The 16,004-nt window shown below is 45.8% G+C and overlaps 1 protein-coding gene across 2 annotated transcripts in view; it reads right to left on the bottom strand.

The window, feature by feature from the left end:
* NOTUM (notum, palmitoleoyl-protein carboxylesterase) overlaps positions 1-15,604 on the bottom strand; it is a 65,779-nt gene extending 50,175 nt beyond the window's left edge. The window contains exons 1-2 of one of the 2 annotated variants that reach the window (XM_056549700.1): positions 15,524-15,604; positions 13,602-13,787 (exon numbers count right to left, since the gene is read on the bottom strand). The gene's annotated coding sequence lies outside the window, so the exon portion shown is untranslated. Of the gene's footprint in view, positions 1-13,601; positions 14,079-15,523 lie in introns of those variants that run through there. The other variant, XM_056549699.1, reaches the window with a different exon arrangement.
* Positions 15,605-16,004: the final 400 nt, after the last annotated feature.

Below are 16,004 nucleotides of genomic sequence, written 5' to 3'. Positions count from 1 at the left end.
TGAGAGAGGCTGGTCAAATGGATCTAGTACATGATGTTACTCTGCATTGTCCCTTTCAGTCTCCTCAAGTCCAGATGTTGGGTACCATGCTGATCTTTGCAAACCTCACCTTACCGGACTTAAAAGGGATACTCCGCTGTTCAGAACGCTGGAGTCGACGCCGGGAGCTTGTGACGTCATAGCCCCACCCACTCATGACATCACGCCCCCGCCCCCTCAATGCAAGTCTATGGGAGGGGGCGTCATGAGCTCCCGGCGCCGGCTCCAGCGTTCAGATCAGTTTGTTCAGAACGCTGAGCAGCGGAGTAGTCCTTTAATGGAAGACCTTCCAAAAGTTAGTTGAGGTTTAGGTGAAAGAACAGAAAAAAGTGCTCAGTTGAATGGAGTTTTTCCTTGTCTCTCTTCTCTCGGAGTAGACGGATTCCAGAGAGTCTATGAATTGGTCTCCTGCAGTGAAGAGATAACGGGGAGAAGAAGATCTCAGCTGAGTGCTTCTCCCTGTTTGTGCTCATGACTAGTTGGTGTCTCAGCACCCAGACCCCAACAGATCAAAGTCTTTGACATGTCCCTTGTTTTGGCAGTACAGTGGGAACCTACAAAATACTAGACAGCTGGTTTTATGTTATGGCCGATCAGTATATGTATTCTACTTCTATAAGGGTCTATTCACACGGCAGAACTTCCGCTTGCAGAATTTAGCTTCAAATTAAAGCCCATAGACTTCTATGGGATTCCGCACTCCCACTTCTGAATTTCCGCTTGTGGAATTCGGCAAGCGGAAATTCAGAAGTGAAAGAAAAATGTACAGGTTCTAATGTATATATGTAATGTAACAGATGTGGGGGGAGAACAGAGGGAAAATGTGAAAAAGTGGGGAGTATACCCTAAAACACCCCAAAATATACAATAGCAGAGACTAAGGGTCAATGCTAACTAGTTTATCTAAGTGTAAGTGATCAGTATGGATCTCTGCATGCGTACACTTCTGGTGGCTATGTGATCAAAACAGGACCGGATGGTAAAACAGAACTGGGGGGGGGGGAAGAAAGCGGGCTTGGAGTGAATGGAGAATAGGGGTCTTATAGGTGATAAGTGATGTAGTTTAAATAAAATCATAAAAAAAAAAAAAGGGTAAAACCTGATTGTTGTCAAATGATTTTATTCAAACTACATCACTTATCACCTATACAACCCCTATTCTCCATTCATTCACTCCAAGTCAACGTTCTGTCTTCCCCCCAGTTCTGTTTTAGGCCCCGTTCACACTGAGTAATTCAAGAGGAATTTACTCGAGTAATTCCTCTTGAATTCTCCGCTCCAAATTAAAAGGGGTTGTGCGCTGCCCTGACTTTCGGAGCTCCGCTCGCGGCATCCGGAAGTTCATTACTCTGAACGCTGTGTGCGGGCTTTCGTGTTCGCAGGGTGTGACGTCACGCCCGCCCCCTCGTGACGTCTAGCCTGCCCCCTTGTGACATCTCGCCCGCCCCCTCAACGAAAGTCTATGGGAAGGGGGCGAGACCTCTGTCACGCCCCCTTCCCATAGACTTTGGTAGAGGGGGCGGGCGTGACGTCACGAGTGGCCGGGCGAGACGTCACACCCGGCGAACATGGAAGCCCGCACACAGCATTCAGAGTAATGAACTTCCGGATGCCGTGAGCGGAGCTCCGAACTGCAGGGCAGCGCACAACCCCTTTAATGCTCATCTCCTCTGCCCATTGACTTTAATGTTATTTCTGCTGTCCTGTTCACACTGCAGAAATTTTGATAGCAGAATTCCGACGCTGAATTCCTTTCCGCTTGAAGAAAGAACATGTTCATTCTTCAAGCGGAATCCGCAAGCAGAATCCAATAGAAGTCAATGGTAAAAAAAAAATATTCTGCCCAACATCGTTTTCAAGTGGAATTCGAGCGGAATTCAAGCGGAATTCAGAAAAGTAGATTAAATAGCCTCCTCCTTCATTCCTCTTCATTTCTGCATGAAAATTCCGCTTGATAGAGAAGGCAACAATTTCCTGACCTTACATTCCTTACATAGCCAGCAGAAGTGTACGCATGCAGAGATCCATAACAGGTTGTACTGATCACTTATACTTAGAGCCCTATAAATAGAATCCAGATTAAGTCAAGTCTGAGGAAGGGCCTAGTGGGCCTGAAACGCGTCTGATGACTACCTAAGCCACCACCACAAAGATTTACTACTTTACCCAGCTATTCCAGAACGTCTGTGCAAGCTCCACAGTGCATCACAAGCTACTTTTCACATAATCAGAGCGCGCGCTCCTCCACAAGGATCCACATCACCAAGTATCCTGGATGTCAGACACCGCTCGCTAGTGCGTCTTGTCTGTCTTAAGGCAGACTTCACCACTCAGGCTCGAGCACCGCCGCAACCTACCAGGATCCAGAGACTGTGGATGACCGTCTCCCCTTCTAAGGTTGGGTGAGTGAACTTTATTGGAAAATCTTCAGTACATATTTGCCGACCGCCGAGTCGCGCTACAGTTTTACTTAAAGCGTACCCGTCAGATCCAACAAAAAAAACTTTTTTTTAAATATATCACTCAGTACCTAATCCTGACCATGTACATCAATTTTTTTATGTGTCTAGCACCTTTATTCATTCTTTTATTACACTTTTAATTTAGCTCACTAGTCTGAATTCCTCTCAAAGAGAGGGGGCGTGGCCTCACTGTGCAGGTCTCCGCCCCCTCCCTCAGTATGCTGTCTGCTCACATCTCCCCTAGCATTAGCAACACTACAACTCCCAGCTTGTCTGCACTGACAGTAGCGGGACACAAGCTGACAGTGGGAGGATTTTTCCTCCAGGTATGAGCCCTGCGCTCACAGCTGTCAATCAAGGAAGTGTGTCCATGACATAGGTGATGACGCATGGACACAGCAGGACTAGTATGTATCCAAGCAGGCAGGGGGGGCAGTTGTTTGACTGGCTTTTTTTACTATGAAATACTGAAAATTTTTTAATGAAAGCAATTGCAAAACCTATTGGTTATACATGCTTTACAACATATCAAACGTTTTGTATCTGACATTGCCCATTTAAGCACGAGCGTTCATACCATCAGCGCTGCATCAGTGGGCAGAAGACACGGTGCTCCAGCACTTCTCTGGTCCCACAATTACTGCAATCTCAGTTCTTTCATCTTTACTGCACGGAATATACCGTATTTTTGCAGTTTGTGGACTACTGTCTCAGTCTGTGGATGACTTTGGCTGCTCTATAACTTTACATTGATTAACTGCTTTTATTGAACATACATTGTGTATACCTACCAGAGCGGACTGCCGCCATCCACTTTGGCTATTTGATTAACATATTTTATTATCAACTTATGAACAATAAACTAGTTATCATTAACCCTTAGTCTCTGCTATTGTATATTTGGGTGTTTTGGGCTATACTCCCCCACTTTTTCAAATTCTTCCTCTATTCTCCCCCCACATCTGTTACATTACATATATACATTTACACACAAGTCCTTGAGAACCAGTACTTTTTCTTAAAATTTTCTATAAATTCTGCATAGGGGTCTACATCGTACTGGATTTTCGGACAAATCATCAGATTCAGCCCACCCACTGTCTTTTCATTTTTTATTATTGAAATTCCGAAGTGTTGAATGGGAGTGCAGAATACCATAGAAGTCTATGGGCTTTAATTTGAGGCGGAATTTCAGGAATGTGAATGGGAGTGCGGAATCCCATAGTAGTCTATGGGCTTTAATTTGAGGCGCAATTTCAGGAATGTGAATGGGAGTGCGGAATCCCATAGAAGTCTATGGGCTTTAATTTGAGGCGGAATTCTGCAAGCAGAAATTCTGCCGTGTGAATAAACCCTAAGGCTGGGTTCACACTGCGGAATCTCTGGGCAGAATTTCTGCCAGAGAACAAGCCGGCGACACTAGGACCACACAGACTGCATTGCCTTTCCCATAGATGTCAATGCATTTCTGAGCAGATCTCCCAAAAGATCCACCCAGAAATGCATTGCCATCTATGGGGACGGCAATGCAGTCCGCACGGTCCTAGTCCCGCCGGCTCGATCTCCGGCAGAAATTCTGGCCAGAAATTCCACAGTGTGAACCCAGCCTTACTCTTGTGCGCATATCCTTCCATAAAAACCATAAGGACTTGTGCTGGTGAAGGTGTCAGGACGGTACCCTCAATCCTTCTAGTACTTATTAGCTGCTGAATACAGAGGAAATTATTTTCTTTTTGGAACACAGAGCTCTCTGCTGACATCACGAGCACAGTGCTCTCTTCTGACATCTCTGTCCATTTTAAGAACTGTCCAAAGTAGAAGAAAATAGCCATAGCAAACATATGCTGCTCTGGACAGTTCCTAAAATGGACAAAGATGTCAGCAGAGAGCACTGTGCTGGTGATGTCAGCAGAGAGCTCTGTGTTCCAAAAAGAAAATAATTTCCTCTGTAGTATTCAGCAGCTAATAAGTACTGGAAGGATTAAGATTTTTTTAATAGAAGTAATTTACAAATCTGTTTAACTTTCTGACACCAGTTGATTTGAAAAAAAAAAAAAAGTTTTCCACCGGAGTACCCCTTTAAACCTAATGCACCCTCGAATGGAAAGGTGCCAATGGCTGTCCGGGCATGCTGGGAGTTGTAGTTTTGCAACATCTGGAGGTCCGCAGGTTGGAGACCACTGGTATAGAGTCTCCTGCTAGGAACCTCCTCTTCTCTCATCACAGTACCCTCTTGCACTGTGTCTACCCTGCGTCTCTCACTCCCCGCTCCTCCATCCTCCTACCCACACCCCTTCCTTTTCTGTGGTTCTGGGTGTCGCCGCTCCTCTTTGATCTCAGCTTTTTTTGGCATCCTCTTTTTTTCTCCAAACCACAAACAGTGTCTATGGAGCGGGTGAGGGGAGGAGGGGGAGAAGAGGGTAAACAGAGGCCCATATCTTTAGTAGAGGGCAACAGAATGATTAATGCAAATGAGAAGACTTTGATGGAAATTGCAGGAATACATCAATTCTGGTAAAGCTAAAAACGTGGAGTAATAAAGTCCGCCTGCAAGGAATGTAGTTTCTTTCATGAGCTAATACTTAAAGGATCCAATGCTTAAGAATAGGAGAAAAAAATAAATTCTTTAGTATCATATTATCAGAAGTACCAGTAGTAGTGTTCCTGTAATACCAAGAGAATGGAAGAGATAGTGGAAAACTTTGGGCCGGTGTTGGCGCCAGTAATCTGAATTTAGAAGGACTAGGAACACTGTATCGTCCCTTTAAGATGGTTTATTAATTGTATTCACACAGGCAGCGCGTTTCTGGTCCGTACCGGACCCTTCGTCAGGCAAAGATACACTTTTGCCTGACGAAGGGTCCGGTACGGACCAGAAACGCGTTGCCTGTGTGTATACTATTAATAAACCATCTTAAAAGGGATGATACAGTGTTCCTAGTCCTTCTAAATCCAGATTACCGGCACCAACACCGGCCCAAAGTTTTCCACTATCTCTTCCATTGTGCTAACCTGGGTTAGCGAGGCTGCTACCAGGGGACCGGGGATGCGGATCTGGATACATGGTGTGAGAATATGATATATGAGGATATATCAGATGATCAAGTTCTAGGACATCAATCTGCTGGCCAAAAATATCTTTGTTACCTATTATCCAATGCAGGTGGACATCCCAAGATACCAACAAGGGCGTTCTCTTGCAAACCCAGATTGGTTAAAGGAGTACTCCATGATGGAAAAATTGTCCTCCATACTGTCGACAGTAAAAAAATAAAGAGATACATACCTTCCTTCGCTCCCCCGGTGCCTCCGGTAACCCACTCCGGCAGCGACAGTGGCAATGTGCCGGGGCTGAAAACGTCACACTCCCGCTCAGCCTATCATCAGCCGAGTCGGGACTTTGCAGTATGACTCACCAACCACGCGCAACCAGGATAAGGATCGCGGTGGAGCCCGGAGTGGGTTACCAGAGGCACCGGGGGAGCGAAGGAAGGTATGTATCTCTTTATTTTTCTACTGCCTGCAGTATGGAGGACAATTTTTCCATACTGGAGTACCCCTTTAAGTGTTCTAGTTCATCTATACCAGTGTTACCTAACCTGAGTGCCTCCAGCTGTTGCACAAATACAACTCCCAGCAATACCACCCATCGCTAGATATAGCCAGAAGAAGCATGCAGCTGTGTGTCTTCATCCCTAGCTTGCCGCTCTAACAGGAGGCAGGCCCCATACCCTTACAATGAGTCTGATCAAATGATGAATCGGAAAGTGAAATGCAAAGTCGCGCGCTACTCCTGGTTATAGGTAGCTATAGGGGCTCATAATACTAAAAGAAGAGATGGCGGTGTGCCTCACTCCCTTGCCTATCAATCTGACAGATTGTAACAGAAGAAGCTAACATAGAACAAGAAGTGTGCAGTTGTGCGCCTCACTCCTTAGCTCACTGCTCAATCTGACTTGTAACAGAAGATGATCACATTAAACTAGACGAAGCACGCAGCGATGTGCCTCACTCCCTAGCTCACAGGTCACTCCGACCTGTAACAAGAGATGATCACGTACAACTAGAAGAAGCACGCGGCTGTGCGCCTCACTCCCTAGATCACCGCTCAATCCGACCTGTAACAAGAAATTGTCACACGAAACCAGAAAAAGCGTTTGACTGTGCGCCTCACTCCCTAGCTCGCCGGTCAATTCGACCTGTAACAGGAGATGATCACGTACAACTAGAAGAAGCACACGGCTGTGCCCCTCACTCCCTAGCTCGTCGCTCTATCCGACCTGTAAAAAAAGATGGTCACATTAAATTAGAAGAAGCATGCGGCTGTGCGCCTCACTCCCTAGCTCGTCGCTCTATACGACCTGTAACAGGAGATGATCACGTACAACTAGAAGAAGCACGCGGCTGTGCCCTCAGCACGCGGCCGTGCCGCTCAGTCTGCCATGTAACAGAAGATGATCACATTAAACTAGAAGAAGCATGCAGCTGTGCGCCTCACTCTCTAGCTCGTCGCTAAATACGACCTGTAACAAAAGATGGTCACATTAAATTAGAAGAAGCACGCGGCTGTGCGCCTCACTCCCTAGCTCGTCGCTCAATACAACCTGTAACAAAAGACGGTCACATTAAACTAGAAGAAGCACTTGACTGTGCGCCTCACTCCCTAGCTCGTCGGTCAATCTGACCTGTTTGAAGAGACGGTCACACGAAACAAGAAGAAGCGCTTGGCTGTGCGCCTCACTCCCTAGCTCGCCGCTCAATCCAACCTGTACCAGGAGACGGTCACGTTAAACTAGAAGAAGCACGCGGCTGTGCGCCTCACTCCCTATATCAACACTCAATCCGACCTGTATCAAGAGATGGTCACACAAAACCAGAAGAAGAGCTTGGCTGTGCGCCTCACTCCCTAGCTCCCCACTCAATCCAACCTGTAAGAGGAGACGGTCACATTAAACTAGAAGAAGAGCAAAGCTTTATTCTTTATTTATTTGTCCGCCTAAGGCTGCATTCACACCTCTTTTTTGCAATACGGTTGCCGTATCCGGTTTGATAAAAAAAAACAAAAAAACGTATCGAACCGTAGTGCAAACCGTATACATAGACATTTCCTTGTAAACAGTATGCCAACCATAGCATCAGGTTGTGTACGTTTTGCATCATTTACGGTTTTATACGGTTTTTAACTGTACACCAAACCGTAGTCTACTACGGTTTTGTGTCCCGGTCAAAAACCGTATCCAACCTGTATACGGTTATTTTAAAATGGAGTTCTATGGTAACCGTATGTGCATACGGTTACATCCGGTTTGCACAATACGTTTTTTTAAATTATTATTTTTTTTTTGGGGGGGGGGGGGAATTCAATAAAAAGAACTTTATTTTAAATGTTGACAAACTAAAACCGTATATATTTTTTTTCAAGAAAAACGTATGCAAACGTATCTCCGTTTTTAAACCGTATACAGTGGAGGAGGCATATACGTTTACATACGTTTCGGTCCGGTTCGGTGACATACGTTTTTTTTTTTTTTTAACAGAAACTGGATACGGCAACAGTATTGCAAAAAACGAGACGTGAATGCAGCCTAAGTTGGCAATAGCTGACCGGATTGTCCTACGACGTTTCACGGAAGCGCCGTTCTTCTTCCTACCAGACAGTACACATCTTGGAGAGCCACATTTGTGACTGCAGGTGACAGAGAGTCTGCTCGCACTGTGTATTTACCGCACATGATCTAGACTACGCCTGCCAGAACTCCATCCACCACACATACAAAACGCCGCCATCCCCACATGGCATCCTGATGTTCCCCCCGCTGTTACGAGACTCCAGTCTGCTGCCACTTCATGTCACCACCAGCTCCGAAGAGCCGTCACACATAATCGTTGCGGCTCCTCCGTTGCACACACGTGGCATCTTCAGTACTACTTCAAAGCATTTGTACGGCATTGTTAACTGTCGCCACACCTCAGGCTTCCAGCCTCCTTAGTCCTGCACCCATGTCCCGTCAATAACAAATTCACTGCATATATAATTACGGTACATGTCGGATTAGAGGAAACCTCCTCCATATTATTTGTCTGCGTTTACAAAGCATCCTGTGTCCTGTAAAGAAATCAAAGCAGATCTGAGCAAATTTTTTTTTTATTCCCCCATAACAGTGTACTCCAAACAGTGTGCCTCCTGCTGTTGCAAAACTACAACTCCCGGCATGCCCGGACAGCCAACGGCTGTCCGGGCATGCTGGGAGTTGTAGTTTTGCAACAGCAGGAGGCACGCCGTATGCCAGTGGGGAAAGCATATCTGACATACGGAACAGCAGGATCAGTTTTAATGAATACCTTACCTCTAGGACAGTGGTATTCAAACTGTAGACACCCAGCTGTTGCAAAACCACAACTCCCAGCATGGCCAGACCGCCATCGGCATGCTGGTAGTCAGGGACGTGCACACATACTCAAAAGAAGGCTTTTTTTATTTTATTTTTTTATCAATTGGTGCCAGAAAGTAGAGATGAGCGAACTTACAGTAAATTTGATTCGTCACGAACTTCTCGGCTCGGCAGTTGATGTCTTTTCCTGCATAAATAAGTTCAGCTTTCAGGTGCTCCCGTGGGCTGGAAAAGGTGGATACAGTCCTAGGAGACTCTTTCCTAGGAATGTATCCACCTTTTCCAGCCCACCGGAGCACCTGAAGGCTGAACTAATTCACGCAGGATAAGTCATCAACTGCCGAGCTGAGAAGTTCGCGACGAATCGAATTTACTGTAAGTTCGCTCATCTCTACCAGAAAGTTAAACAGATTTCTAAATGACTTCTATTAAAAAAAATCATAATCCTTCCAGTACTTATTAGCTGCTGAATACTACAGAGGAAATTATTTTCTTTTTGGAACACAGTGCTCTCTGCTGACATCACGAGCACAGTGCTCTCTGCTGACATCTCTGTCCATTTTAGGAACTGTCCAGAGCAGCATATGTTTGCTATGGATATTTTCTCCTACTCTGGACAGTTCTTAAAATGGACAGAGATGTCAGCAGAGAGCACTGTGCTCGTGATATCAGCAGAGAGTTCTGTGTTCCAAAAAGAAACAAATTTCCTCTGTAGTATTCAGCAGTTAATAAGTACTAGAAGGATTAAGATTTTTTAATAGAAGTCATTTAGACATCTGTTTAACTTTCTGGCATCAGTTGATTTGATTAAAAAAAAAAAAAAGTGTTCCACCGGAGTACCCCTTTAATGCATCTGCTCTATGATGACCTTACTGATTGGGACCTCTGTGGAGTGATGCGGGTCCCATTTAGCTGACATGACTGCTGGAGGTCCCTTACCTCAGGAATTGTGTAGTGTTAAAAAATGTAAGGTTTTTACAAACTTTTTTATTTTTTTATTTTTTATAATGAGAAGTGCCCTTTTTTTCTAACCCCCAAAATGTCTGTGCACGTCCCTGCTGGGAGTAGTAGTTCTGCAACATCTGGGAGTCCACAGTTTGGGGAGCGCTGCTGCAGGAGCTTTCAGAGTATAACTTACAGGTTGTGTCCAGATATGTAGCAGATGTGATGCGCCACTTTGTAGACTATAGAAAATACGGAAAAGGTAAAAAAAAAAAAAATAATAATAAGCTGAAAAATTACAAAAATAAATCCACCAGAAAAAAACAGGGCATTTCCCTAAATGTGAATACACATTAAAAAAAAAAAAAAAAAAAAAAAAAAAAAATAGGCATACTGATAGTCATCAGGTACCAAAATTGGATTATTGATACTTTAAGAAAAATTTAATTTGCCAAAACATGAATACAAGAAAAGGTTAGAGTACACTTGTGTGTCTAAAATAGTACATACTAAATATAAATAGACACAAAAAAAAAAAAAAAAAAAATTATATATATATATATATATACACACATACAGGTAGCAGCTTATTAGTATGTGATCCCTACATGTTTCTGTCTTCATATGGATGTGAAATATGTAGACTTCCTCAGGGGAACTAACGTACAATGTGTAACAGCAAGGGTTTGTGATGGAGTTTCTCAGAAAAGATCTGACACTCTAGTGCAGTGGTCTTCAACCTGCGGACCTCCAGAAGTTGCATAACTACAACTTCCTCCATGCTGGGAGCTGTAGTTTTGCAACATCTGGAGGTCTGCAGGTCGGAGACCACTGCTCTAGTGAAACAGAATAATAATGTATAAAGGTTGGTATTGCCCTATAGACCAAAGTGAACAGTTATGTATATAGTCTGGGGGGACCAACTTAAGAACCACTTAGTCCAGTGTTTCCCGACCAGGGAGCCTCCAGGTGTTGCTAAACTACAACTCCCAGCATGGCTGGACGGCCAAAAGGCTTTCCAGACATGCTGGGAGTTGTAGTTTTGCAACATCTGGAGGCAACCTGGTTGGGAAACACTGACTTGTTAAATATAACCTTTGGGCTCAGGCTGTATTGTGCCTATTAGAGATGAGCGAACTTACAGTAAATTCGATTCGTCACGAACTTCTCGGCTCGGCAGTTGATGACTTATCCTGCGTAAATTAGTTCAGCTTTCAGGTGCTCCGGTGGGCTGGAAAAGGTGGATACAGTCATAGGAAAGAGTCTCCTAGGACTGTATCCACCTTTTCCAGCCCACGTGAGCACCTGAAAGCTGAACTAATTTATGCAGGAAAAGTCATCAACTGCCGAGCCGAGAAGTTCGTGACGAATCGAATTTACTGTAAGTTCGCTCATCTCTAGTGCCTATGCTAAGGAGACTAGTGTATAGTAATACCGCAATACAGCAGCGCAGGGACTCATCAGGAAGATCAAATGGTACATATCCAAATCTCTGTACACTATGCAGGTACTTACCTACCTGCAAAGGATATATTACAGGTAGACATTGGTATGGATTTGCAATATGCACTGGCTCTGTATTATGCTGTGATATATTGGCGACATCCTAGGAGCACATGTCACAATGTGGCGGGCAGTGTTTATATACACTCACCCAGGCGATAGGTAGGTATTATGGCCATAGGATTCTCTGCACATATCCCATGGAAATCCACAATCCGTCCCTACAACTACAGTCACCAAGATCAGTCACATGTGGATGATGTGTTTACTTCAGTGGTCTCCAAACTGCGGCCCTCCAGATGTTGCAAAACTACAACTCCCAGCATGCCCGGACAGCCGTTGGCTGTCCGGGCATGCTGGGAGTTGTAGTTTTGCAACATCTGGAGGGCCGCAGTTTGGAGACCACTGGTTTACTTATTAAAAGGGGTATTCTGCCATTTTCAAGCACAGTGTCATAGAATGGATGGACAAAATTTGAACAAAATACAAATATAGTGAAGACCCCAGACCTGTCGGTGCAGTTTGCAAGGTGTAAATGCTGCCCTTGGAATCAACCATCCTTCTAATGAAAGGTATTGAGGAAACAAGTAGTCCTGTATCTTTTCTACTCTCTCTGTAACCCTACTAGCTTCTGTACATCATAGACATAATAGGTAAGTGTGCAAGGGAATTATAATCAATCAATATATTTACTAAGAAAGTATGCAATTTATTTATGGAAAGGTTGTCATTACATAGCATATTCACACCCATTTATATAGCATTAATATAATATATTACAATATTTGAAAGCAATAAAGCTTGTGGACCAGTGGTCTCCAAAATATGAACCTTCAGAGGTTACAACATTTATTTTTTTATTTATTTTTGGCAGTTTTGCAACATCTGGAGGTTCACAGTTTGGAGACAACGGGTCTATAAGCTGGGAGTTGTAGTTTTAAAACATCTGGAGGTCCACAGTTTGGAGACCACTGGTCTATAAGCTGGGAGTTGTAGTGTTACAACATCTGGAGGTCCACAGTTTGGAGACCACTGGTCTATAAGCTGGGAGTTGTAGTGTTACAACATCTGGAGGTCCACAGTTTGGAGACCACTGGTCTATAAGCTGGGAGTTGTAGTTTTAAAACATCTGGAGGTCCACAACTTCAAGACCACTGGTCTATAAGCTGGGAGTTGGTAGTTTTGCAACATCTGGAGGTCCACAACTTCAAGACCACTGGTCAATAAGCTGGGAGTTGTAGTGTTACAACATCTGGAGGTCCACAGTTTGTAGACCACTTGTCTATAAGCTGGGAGTTGTAGTTTTAAAACATCTGGAGGTCCACAACTTCAAGACCACTGGTTAATAAGCTGGGAGTTGTAGTGTTACAACATCTGGAGGTCCACAGTTTGGAGACCACTTGTCTATAAGCTGGGAGTTGTAGTTTTACAACATCTGGAGGTGCACAACTTGAAGACCACTGGTCAATAAGCTGGGAGTTGTAGTTTTAAAACATCTGGAGGTCCACAACTTGAAGACCACTGGTCTATAAGCTGGGAGTTGTAGTGTTACAACATCTGGAGGTCCACAGTTTGGAGACCACTTGTCTATAAGCTGGGAGTTGTAGTTTTACAACATCTGGAGGTGCACAACTTGAAGACCACTGGTCAATAAGCTGGGAGTTGTAGTTTTAAAACATCTGGAGGTCCACAACTTGAAGACCACTGGTCTATAAGCTGGGAGTTGTAATGTTACAACATCTGGAGGTCCACAGTTTGGAGACCACTGGTCTATAAGCTGGGAGTTGTAGTGTTACAACATCTGGAGGTCCACAGTTTGGAGACCACTGGTCTATAAGCTGGGAGTTGTAGTTTTAAAACATCTGGAGGTCCACAACTGGAAGACCACTGGTCTATAAGCTGGGAGTTGTAGTGTTACAACATCTGGATGTCCACAGTTTGGAGACCACTGGTCTATAAGCTGGGAGTTGTAGTGTTACAACATCTGGAGGTCCACAGTTTTGAGACCACTGGTCTATAAGCTGGGAGTTGTAGTGTTACAACATCTGGAGGTCCTCAGTTTGGAGACCACTGGTCTATAAGCTGGGAGTTGTAGTGTTACATCTGGAGGTCCACAGGTAATGGTCACCACTGGACCACACACGACCAGCACATTGTGGCACGTCTCCAGATCACAACCTTTACCTGAAGGAGCAGCAGATTCCTCCATTGAGAACAGTGACAGCCCTGATACATAATTACAGGAATAAGAATAAATATTTACCTATTAGATCTTCTATATTGTATCAGTGTTATGTTAGGTCTTCTCTCTGCGGTTCCTCTTTAGGTAATTTGTGATCCCAGGCAATAGAAGGGGCAGGTGCTGGCAGAGGAGAAGTCACACAGGGTAATATCCAGCCCGTGACATTCCTAAGAAGTTGTGTAGAGGAGACAATCCTGAGGAGTCCACCTAAGAAGAGTCCAGGACAGGGATGAGGACTGGAGGAGCAGGAGATCCACTCTGAGCCGCTCTCCAAGCACTTCTACACATTTACAAACTGCAAGAAGGGAGGAGGAGGAGGGGGCTTTAAATTAACCCTTTGTGACCTCCCCCTCCTGCCATTGCCTCATTAAGGAGCCGCTAAAGTCATCAGGGTGCAGCCACTTATTGGTCTTTTGCGGGTAAATGGGAGGAAATCTGAGAGGAGATGAAAAGAGTCAAAGGACGGAGGAGCTGGAGATGAGATCAGTGAGTGCCACATCCGTCCGGGGATCGGGGGAGGAGGGGGAGCTGATACTGACATAGAGGGGCAGGAGGGTGCCTGGGGCACCATGTGATCACCTACTGAACTAGGGGCACCATGTGATCACACCTACTGACTCTGAGGGGCACCATGTGATCACACCTACTGACCCTGGAGGGCACCATGTGATCACACCTACTGACCCTGGAGGGCACCATGTGATCACACCTACTGACCCTGGAGGGCACCATGTGATCACACCTACTGACCCTGGAGGGCACCATGTAATCACACCTACTGACTCTGAGGGGCACCATGTGATCATACCTACTGACCCTGGAGGGCACAATGTGACCACACCTGCTGATCCTGGAGGGCACCATGTAATCACACCTACTGACCCTGGGGGGCACCATGTGATCACACCTACTGACCCTGGAGGGCACCATGTGATCACACCTACTGACCCTGGAGGGCACCATGTGATCACACCTACTGACCCTGGAGGGCACCATGTGATCACACCTACTGACCCTGGAGGGCACCATGTAATCACACCTACTGACTCTGAGGGGCACCATGTGATCATACCTACTGACCCTGGAGGGCACAATGTGACCACACCTGCTGATCCTGGAGGGCACCATGTAATCACACCTACTGACCCTGGGGGGCACCATGTGATCACACCTACTGAACTAGGGGCACCATGTGATCACACCTACTGACTCTGAGGGGCACCATGTGATCATACCTACTGATCCTGGAGGGCACCATGTGATCACACCTGCTGACCCTGGAGGGCACCATGTGATCACACCTACTGAACCTGAGGGGCACCATGTAATCACACCTACTGAATCTGAGGGGCACCATGTAATCACACCTACTGAATCTGAGGGGCACCATGTGATCACACCTACCTAATCTGAGGGGCACCATGTGATCACACCTACTGAATCTGAGGGGCACCATGTGATCACCTACTGACCATGTGATCACACCTACTGAATCTGAGGGGCACCATGTAATCACACCTACTGAACCTGAGGGGCACCATGTGATCACACCTACTGACCCTGGAGGGCACCATGTGATCACCTACTGAACCTGAGGGGCACCATGTGATCACACCTACTGACCCTGGAGGGCACCATGTGATCACCTACTGAACCTGAGGGGCACCATGTAATAACACCTACTGAACCTGAGGGGCACCATGTGATCACACCTACTGACCCTGGAGGGCACCATGTGATCACACCTACTGACCCTGGAGGGCACCATGTGATCACACCTACTGAACCTGAGGGGCACCATGTAATCACACCTACTGAATCTGAGGGGCACCATGTAATCACACCTACTGAATCTGAGGGGCACCATGTGATCACACCTACCTAATCTGAGGGGCACCATGTGATCACACCTACTGAATCTGAGGGGCACCATGTGATCATACCTACTGATCCTGGAGGGCACCATGTGACCACACCTGCTGACCCTGGAGGGCACCATGTGATCACACCTACTGACCCTGGAGGGCACCATGTGATCACACCTACTGAACCTGAGGGGCACCATGTAATCACACCTACTGAATCTGAGGGGCACCATGTAATCACACCTACTGAATCTGAGGGGCACCATGTGATCACACCTACCTAATCTGAGGGGCACCATGTGATCACACCTACTGAATCTGAGGGGCACCATGTGATCACCTACTGACCATGTGATCACACCTACTGAATCTGAGGGGCACCATGTGATCACACCTACTGAACCTGAGGGGCACCATGTGATCACACCTACTGACCCTGGAGGGCACCATGTGATCACCTACTGAACCTGAGGGGCACCATGTGATCACACCTACTGACCCTGGAGGGCACCATGTGATCACCTACTGAACCTGAGGGGCACCATGTAATAACACCTAC

This window comes from Hyla sarda, chromosome 13 (assembly GCF_029499605.1).
Source record: "Hyla sarda isolate aHylSar1 chromosome 13, aHylSar1.hap1, whole genome shotgun sequence".
NCBI lineage: Eukaryota > Metazoa > Chordata > Amphibia > Anura > Hylidae > Hyla > Hyla sarda.
Note: the sequence above shows the minus strand (reverse complement) of the source record. Positions and strands in the feature narration are given on the sequence as shown.